Source organism: Sinocyclocheilus grahami, unplaced genomic scaffold (genome assembly GCF_001515645.1).
Source record: "Sinocyclocheilus grahami isolate Dianchi unplaced genomic scaffold, SAMN03320097.WGS_v1.1 scaffold74.1, whole genome shotgun sequence".
Taxonomy (NCBI): domain Eukaryota; kingdom Metazoa; phylum Chordata; class Actinopteri; order Cypriniformes; family Cyprinidae; genus Sinocyclocheilus; species Sinocyclocheilus grahami.
In genome coordinates this window covers 546,890-555,451 of record NW_015505253.1, presented here as the reverse complement: position 1 = coordinate 555,451, position 8,562 = coordinate 546,890, and positions in this window count along the sequence as shown.

Here is an 8,562-nt window from a genome sequence, read left to right as displayed (position 1 = left end):
GGCTTGCCATAGGGAGTCAGGAACATTCAAAGTAGGGAAAGAGACAGTATGAGTTAACTATGAAGGCCAACAGAGGACTGAGACTTGGATTGCTTGGATTTTTCTTTTTTTTTTGATGCAATGAACTGCGGCAACAATTAATTGTTGTTGTGGGCATGTCATCGAAGTCTGCATGACAATAAAACTTAAACATGCTAACAAAATGTATAGAACAACAGATTTATTAATTTGATATCCAATAGTGCACAAATGGCTGCATATCTCCTGAGGACTAACAAACAACCTTTTGAGCGTTAAATTACAAACAGCTTTTCCAGATATTTACCAGGTTAACAAACATTTCTTACACAATACCACAGTTTCGACTGTTACTTTAAAAACATAATCAATTAATATGGGTGAGAAGTTATTTGCTTTCATTTAGATTTATTTTTAATATCAGTGCTCTCTCTTAAGCCTAAGATAGTGTATTGGTCTCTCATCCTGAGCAGGCCTGCTGTCTGGTTTTAGAGAAATTTTGTGCCTATTTCAGCTAACATACTCCTCAAAACATTAGATTCATCCGCGCTGGAGCCGCGCCGGCACACAACCCAAGCAAGGAAGATAATTCCGCAAACAGCTGCAATTGCAGGTTTTCAAACAGAGATGACGACAAAGAGGCAAAACTTATGGACTGCAGCTTTAATAAATGAAATCATCATTTAAAAATTGCATTTTGTATTTACTTGCATTATCTTTGTGTAATATTAAAATTGGTTTGATGATCTGAAACTTTTAAGTGTAACAAATATGCAAAAAAAAACAAAACCCAGGAAGGGGGCAAAAACTTTTTCACGGTACTGTATATATATATATATATATATATACACACACACACACACACACACACATACAATATTTATTTCAGTTTTTACAACCAATAAAAAAAAATTAATTTGTATGTTTCTATTAGGGATGCATATTACATCTATAGTTAACAAATATGCAAAAAAAAACAAAACCCAGGAAGGGGGCAAAAACTTTTTCACGGTACTGTATATATATATATATATATATATACACACACACACACACACACACACACACATACAATATTTATTTCAGTTTTTACAACCAATAAAAAAAATTTAATTTGTATGTTTCTATTAGGGATGCATATTACATCTATAGTTTTTTTTAATATTTGTATTAATTTGTTTGTTTGTGTTGGCTGATATAGAATATTTAGAACTCATCATCATGCTCAATTCCCCAATTTTTCCATTTAGATTATTGTCATCAAAGTTCACTTACAGTTGGTCTTTAAAATCACTAATACTTTGTGTTTAAAATATTCATACTGTTGCCAGATTCACTTTGACCATTTAAAAAAAATATTTTTGTGTGTTTTTATATATTTATTTATTTAGATAAAATAAATAACAAATACTATTTAATCAATATCAAGCAACATTTATACTGGTTATCGGCCACAAAATGATAATTATCAGCTTATTAGAATCAAATATACAGGTCATATACTCTGTGACTAAACCTGCCTTTTTAGCCCAGTCTTAAACAGTTGTCTACCATAATTCCATAGCAGGCTATTGGGGTCAGTATGGGTTTAGGGGGGCTGCCCCAATCTACACAAGTGGGATGAGTAGCCCCTAGGGTGAGTAATGCTGGCCACTGACACATGTTTGTCACTGACCACACACATCACATCTACATCTAACCTTTAGTAAGGTGAAAAGCACGACGTCTCAAAACCAGTTCCATTGTGTCATGACATTTACTGCCCATCTTTGAGGTCTTACTCTAAATTGTGTGAAACAATACAGCTCTGTCTACAGCTCTGAAGCTCTGAGCTCTTTGAGGTTGAGAATATGGATTTTTTTTTTGTCAGGAGAAAATAGATTTTGTTTTGAAATAACTCTCTTTTTATTGTGAAACACCCCCATCCCACCTACTACATAGCTTTAGTGTTAAGTTTCTTGTTCCTCAGAAACGCCAGCACTCACCACACCTAACTGCTTCAGAAGAGATGCTCACTGAAGGTACAGCAGTGGCTCCCAGAGTTGTGGTTTGACTCGAGGTATTTCCCTGCACGTTCACCCAAAATTTACATCATGTGAACCAGAGGCATACCTACATGAAGTGGGGGCCCCAGGCAAAATTAATCAGTGAGGCCCTTCTAAAAGATTTTGTTGTTGTTGTTGTTAATGTATCTTTGTTGCCTAGTGATATAATTATACAGCATATGAAAGGTGGACAAAACACATCTAACAGTATATAATGCACAAAACAGGATGCGTGCTCTCTCTCACTCGAATGTGCACGCTCAGACCTGTGCACTCAAATCTATAAAATTGTCTTCTCTCCTGAAAATAATGTTGCCAGAAGCCCATCAACCACCAGACTTCCGTGACTGACTGATGCAATAACAGAGTACCTTTCAATTACGGATCCATCTTTGTTAGCATTTTCAAGCTGATTTGGTCAGTGAATTCTCGTTATTTATTTGATTAATTACCCTAATAGTTATTTGAATTAAGTGGCTATTCTAAATAGGTATTTATTGAATTATTTTATGTATTTCAGCAAGTGAACGAGTTGCGGCGAAGCTCATGAAAAGAATGTTTTGTTTATTTTGTGTAGCCTAATGAATTCAAGCACAATCCTTTTTAATTAATTAGGCTGTAAAAAATGGGAATGTTAAAATATTTAAGGCACAGTTGTTGCATGACAACCTAGGCTGCGTTTCCCAAAAGCTTTGTAAGCCTAAGAAGTTCGTAAAAACGGTCGTACGACTGATCTTAATATTATGGTCTGTTTCCCAAAAGCATCGTAACTTAAGTAGCACTTGAAAAACATCGTAGAACTACGAGTGCTCTGGAGTAATCGTAAAGCCCTAAGTGCATCGTAAGAAGACCGATTTATGCGGTCACCTGTAGGACAATCGGCAGATTACACCTATAACTTTATTCAAGTGCAATGTGATTATAATATAAAGTTTTGATTGTACTTTATTCTACACTTTATTACTATATTAAGCTACTTTAGTAGATGTTTACTTTTTAATAATAATAAAAAAAGAATTTATAAATGAAATAATTAAAACGGGCAGAAAAAATAGAAATACACATCTAAACTGAATGACTGAACCAAAAAAAATAAAAATAAAAGAAGTAATGTAGGAAATATGCTTCAAAGACTGGGGGAAAAAATCTCTCAATGACTTACTGACGTGCACGAAAACCACTGTATTGGACCCGTAAATGACGTCTCTGTATAGATATTATATAGCCTACTATAATATATATTTTTGTATAAAGTATATTGTAGCCTATATTTTTATGTAAAGTATAATATTATACGTATAAATGTAATATAATATAATTGTTATTATATCCGAGTTGTCTGGAACGCAGCATTAGGTTAACATTTCAATAAACGAGCGTTTACTACAATTACGAGCCATTCTATAAGGTGACATTTCAGCACTTGACAAGCGGATAATGACTGAACCAAAAAAAAAAATAAATAAAAGAAGTAATGTAGGAAATATGCTTCAAAGACTGGGGGAAAAAATCTCTCAATGACTTACTGACGTGCACGAAAACCACTGTATTGGACCCGTAAATGACGTCTCTGTATAGATATTATATAGCCTACTATAATATATATTTTTGTATAAAGTATATTGTAGCATATATTTTTATGTAAAGTATAATATTATACGTATAAATGTAATATAATGTAATGTAATGTAATTGTTATTATATCCGAGTTGTCTGGAATGCAGCATTATGTTAACATTTCAATAAACGAGTGTTTAATACAATTACGAGCCATTCTATAAGGTGACATTTCAGCATTTGACAAACAGGTAGCGACTCCTAAGTAGCACTTAAGCACGGCTACTTGCGATTGCATTAAGTGCATTTTTGGGAAACGCACGTGAAACAATAACGAAAGATCGTAAAATGACTCGTAGAAAACGCTCTTAAGTCATAAGATCAGTCATTAACGAGAAACGCAGCCCTAGCCCGTTATCATTTGCTCATGGAAACAATGATAAATAAAATGTTTTATATTTGGTTTGGAGTGGAATAGAGTGGGGGCAGAAACATAAATTGGTGCCTATGCTTCAGGGCCGTGCAGAGACCTTTGGAGGGCAGGTGCTCAAAGTATAAAAGGGGCCCATGGAGCATGGCTTTTAATAGGGCTGTGCTCCTTGCTGAGACATGTATTGAAACGGATGCTTCTGTATTGATAGCAGCAAATGCCGTGACGCAGTTTTGAAAAAGAAACACAAAACAGAAAAGACAATTTTAAGTTTAAAAGTTAAATAAATATTTCTTTGCACCTCTTAATCACTCTGAAAATAGAAACAGAATTAAATTAGGCCTATTATTATTATTGAGTTTACAGGGTATGGTGGTTTTGCTGTTGTAAACTACTTGTTGTTGTAGAAAAAATATTTCTGTCTTATTTAAAATAGAATTATATTATAATCCTGTTCTGGATTTATTCATTTTTTAAATTATAATGATGATAAAAACAGGATTGATAAGTAGCCTATAAATCGGAGGATGAGAAAATCAGTATAAGCCTGTTTTATCAGTGTTGTGATCATTATTTTTAAGGCACTCTATGTTTTTAAAATAAATACTGTAATAAAAAAAAAGTTCAAAGTAATAGTTTTTCAGTCCGATAACATAAAGGCAAGACCCCTCGACACCCTTTAAACTTTTCCCAATCAAACAGCAAGAACGAAAGAGAACAGGCACCTTTGTTTGTATTGCTGTGTACGTTAGCTGCATTTTTAATATTTCATTTTAAAGAAATGTAATTTCGTCCCCCGCACTTTATTCGGGCAGGTGTCTTCACATAGAGGTTTCTAGATTTAAATTCAAAGAGACAGTATTGATAGTCTATGCATGACCTGACCTAAGTAGCACTTAAGCACGGCTACTTGCGATTGCATTAAGTGCATTTTTGGGAAACGCACGTGAAACAATAACGAAAGATCGTAAAATGACTCGTAGAAAACGCTCTTAAGTCATAAGATCAGTCATTAACGAGAAACGCAGCCCTAGCCCGTTATCATTTGCTCATGGAAACAATGATAAATAAAATGTTTTATATTTGGTTTGGAGTGGAATAGAGTGGGGGCAGAAACATAAATTGGTGCCTATGCTTCAGGGCCGTGCAGAGACCTTTGGAGGGCAGGTGCTCAAAGTATAAAAGGGGCCCATGGAGCATGGCTTTTAATAGGGCTGTGCTCCTTGCTGAGACATGTATTGAAACGGATGCTTCTGTATTGATAGCAGCAAATGCCGTGACGCAGTTTTGAAAAAGAAACACAGAACAGAAAAGACAATTTTAAGTTTAAAAGTTAAATAAATATTTCTTTGCACCTCTTAATCACTCTGAAAATAGAAACAGAATTAAATTAGGCCTATTATTATTATTGAGTTTACAGGGTATGGTGGTTTTGCTGTTGTAAACTACTTGTTGTTGTAGAAAAAATATTTCTGTCTTATTTAAAATAGAATTATATTATAATCCTGTTCTGGATTTATTCATTTTTTAAATTATAATGATGATAAAAACAGGATTGATAAGTAGCCTATAAATCGGAGGATGAGAAAATCAGTATAAGCCTGTTTTATCAGTGTTGTGATCATTATTTTTAAGGCACTCTATGTTTTTAAAATAAATACTGTAATAAAAAAAAAGTTCAAAGTAATAGTTTTTCAGTCCGATAACATAAAGGCAAGACCCCTCGACGCCCTTTAAACTTTTCCCAATCAAACAGCAAGAACGAAAGAGAACAGGCACCTTTGTTTGTATTGCTGTGTACGTTAGCTGCATTTTTAATATTTAATTTTAAAGAAATGTAATTCGTCCCCCGCACTTTATTCGGGCAGGTGTGTTCACATAGAGGTTTCTAGATTTAAATTCAAAGAGACAGTATTGATAGTCTATGCATGACCTGATGTTTTATTGTATCCAAAATGAGGAGAAGTATATATCTGGAGCACTTAACACTCTCATGCAGTGTATGTTTAATTCATACTCGAAGCCGGAGGGCGCTCTCGTCTCCTTATTCGGGCCGGAAATTCTGATAAGCTGTGGGCCGGGCTAGGGCCTAAATTTAAGGTCCGTGCAGGGCTCTGCAATCCATGCAGGATTGATGTCGCTGCGTGTTATAGCTATTAATATTAACATTCCTGTTGGTTTAAACGGTCACCGTTCGGGGGCCTCCTTAAAATGCGGGGCCCCAAGCATTTGCCTGCCCCATTGCTACGCCTCTTATGTGAACACACACACGCCACATTTACCACAGTTATTTTAGACATATGTACATAGATGACTAAGTTTACATACCTTAGGTCTACTCCCACAAATCTCTGTGCAAATATAGAAAATTCTAGAAAATTCTGCATTTCTTTATTTAGCAGGGAACTGAGATGTATATACCTGCGATAGACAGTCACATTTTATATTATACACGTAATTCGTCCCCCGCACTTTATTCGGGCAGGTGTGTTCACATAGAGGTTTCTAGATTTAAATTCAAAGAGACAGTATTGATAGTCTATGCATGACCTGACGTTTTATTCGTATCCAAAATGAGGAGAAGTATATATCTGGAGCACTTAACACTCTCATGCAGTGTATGTTTAATTCATACTCGAAGCCGGAGGGCGCTCTCGTCTCCTTATTCGGGCCGGAAATTCTGATAAGCTGTGGGCCGGGCTAGGGCCTAAATTTAAGGTCCGTGCAGGGCTCTGCAATCCGTGCAGGATTGATGTCGCTGCGTGTTATAGCTATTAATATTAACATTCCTGTTGGTTTAAACGGTCACCGTTCGGGGGCCTCCTTAAAATGCGGGGCCCCAAGCATTTGCCTGCCCCATTGCTACGCCTCTTATGTGAACACACACACGCCACATTTACCACAGTTATTTTAGACATATGTACATAGATGACTAAGTTTACATACCTTAGGTCTACTCCCACAAATCTCTGTGCAAATATAGAAAATTCTAGAAAATTCTGCATTTCTTTATTTAGCAGGGAACTGAGATGTATATACCTGCGATAGACAGTCACATTTTATATTATACACATTTGATGTATTTCCTTAGATGTAAAAAGTGATTACACCCTTAGAGTATATTATCTTTTCATTACGGATAAGAAAAGGTCTGGGAATGAAGATCAACTAACTGTTGTGAACGTGTGTGAGGGTGCAGTGTCAGGTGAAACCCCCTTTTTAGCCCACATATAGCTCTGCTAATGGAATTCTTTATAATTTGGCATGTCTTTCAGTTCTATTTTCTATAAAAAGCAGGTAGTAACTCCATAAATACCCCCCCCCCCCGGTTGTAGTCCTTTTTTGTTGTTATTATAAGACATATTTGAGAAGTAAGTATGTGTCATTTAAAAAAGGGACGAATAGGTAGGTTGTTTGAGAACTTTTATGTTAAAAATAATAATAATAAATTGATGACATCATCCAATGATGTATTGCTGTAATACATTGTGGTTGTGTATTGGTTGGTCTGAAGCAAATATTGTTTTCAGCAAGAAAACAAAACAATGTTCCAATGTACCCAATATATTGAGAAACAAACAAACAAACAGACCTATGCGTGTGTGTATATAGTACATATACACCAAACACCAATGACTTGTACATACACTATATGGACAAAAGGATTGGGACACCCCTTCTTTAGAACATAAAAGGGCAAATAGCTAATAATTTATGTATTTAAGAATTTGTTTCCATCTCTGTTGCAACATTTTGGAAGTGTCTAAAATGACTGTACCATACGTACCAGTCATTGGTGTTTTTGGCTCAAGGTCTGCATTTAAAGTCACACCAGAGGTGTTCAGCTGGGTTTCTGCAGACCAGTCAAGTTCTTCCACACTGACTGAATCAATCATTTCTTTTTGAACCTTGCCTTATACACAGAGGCACTGTCATGTTAGAATAGAAAAGGGTCCTGTCCAAACTGTTGCTATAAAATTAGAAGCACACAATTCCTTAGAATATCATTATATGCTTAAACATTAAGATTTGTACTCATGGAAATTACTAAAGTAGTCAAACCTGTTCATTAGAAGGGGGTGTCCCAATACTTTTGGCAATATAGTGTACACAGAACCGCCGCTCCCTATATGCAGAGTACGCAGTTTGCGTAGGGCACCAACTCCCAGGGGGGTTCCATCCGAGTTGCTCAAAAAAAGAAAAAAAAGAAAATTTGTTCTATATTAATATTAACATATACATATACATAAATACAAATCTAAACATTAACACATATATAATATATATTTATATAAATAAAAAATGCATTTTATGATGAACATAGTATAGGCAGTATAAGCACACGTGACATGCCATTCTTGTGCATTCATGTGCTGGCAAAGGACCAGCACAAACCAGCAAAAGGACCAGCATAAACCAGCAAAGGACCAGTTTAAACCAGCAAAGGACCAGCGTAAACCAGCAAAGGACCAGCTTAAACCAGCAAAGGACCAGTTTAAACCAGCAAAGGAC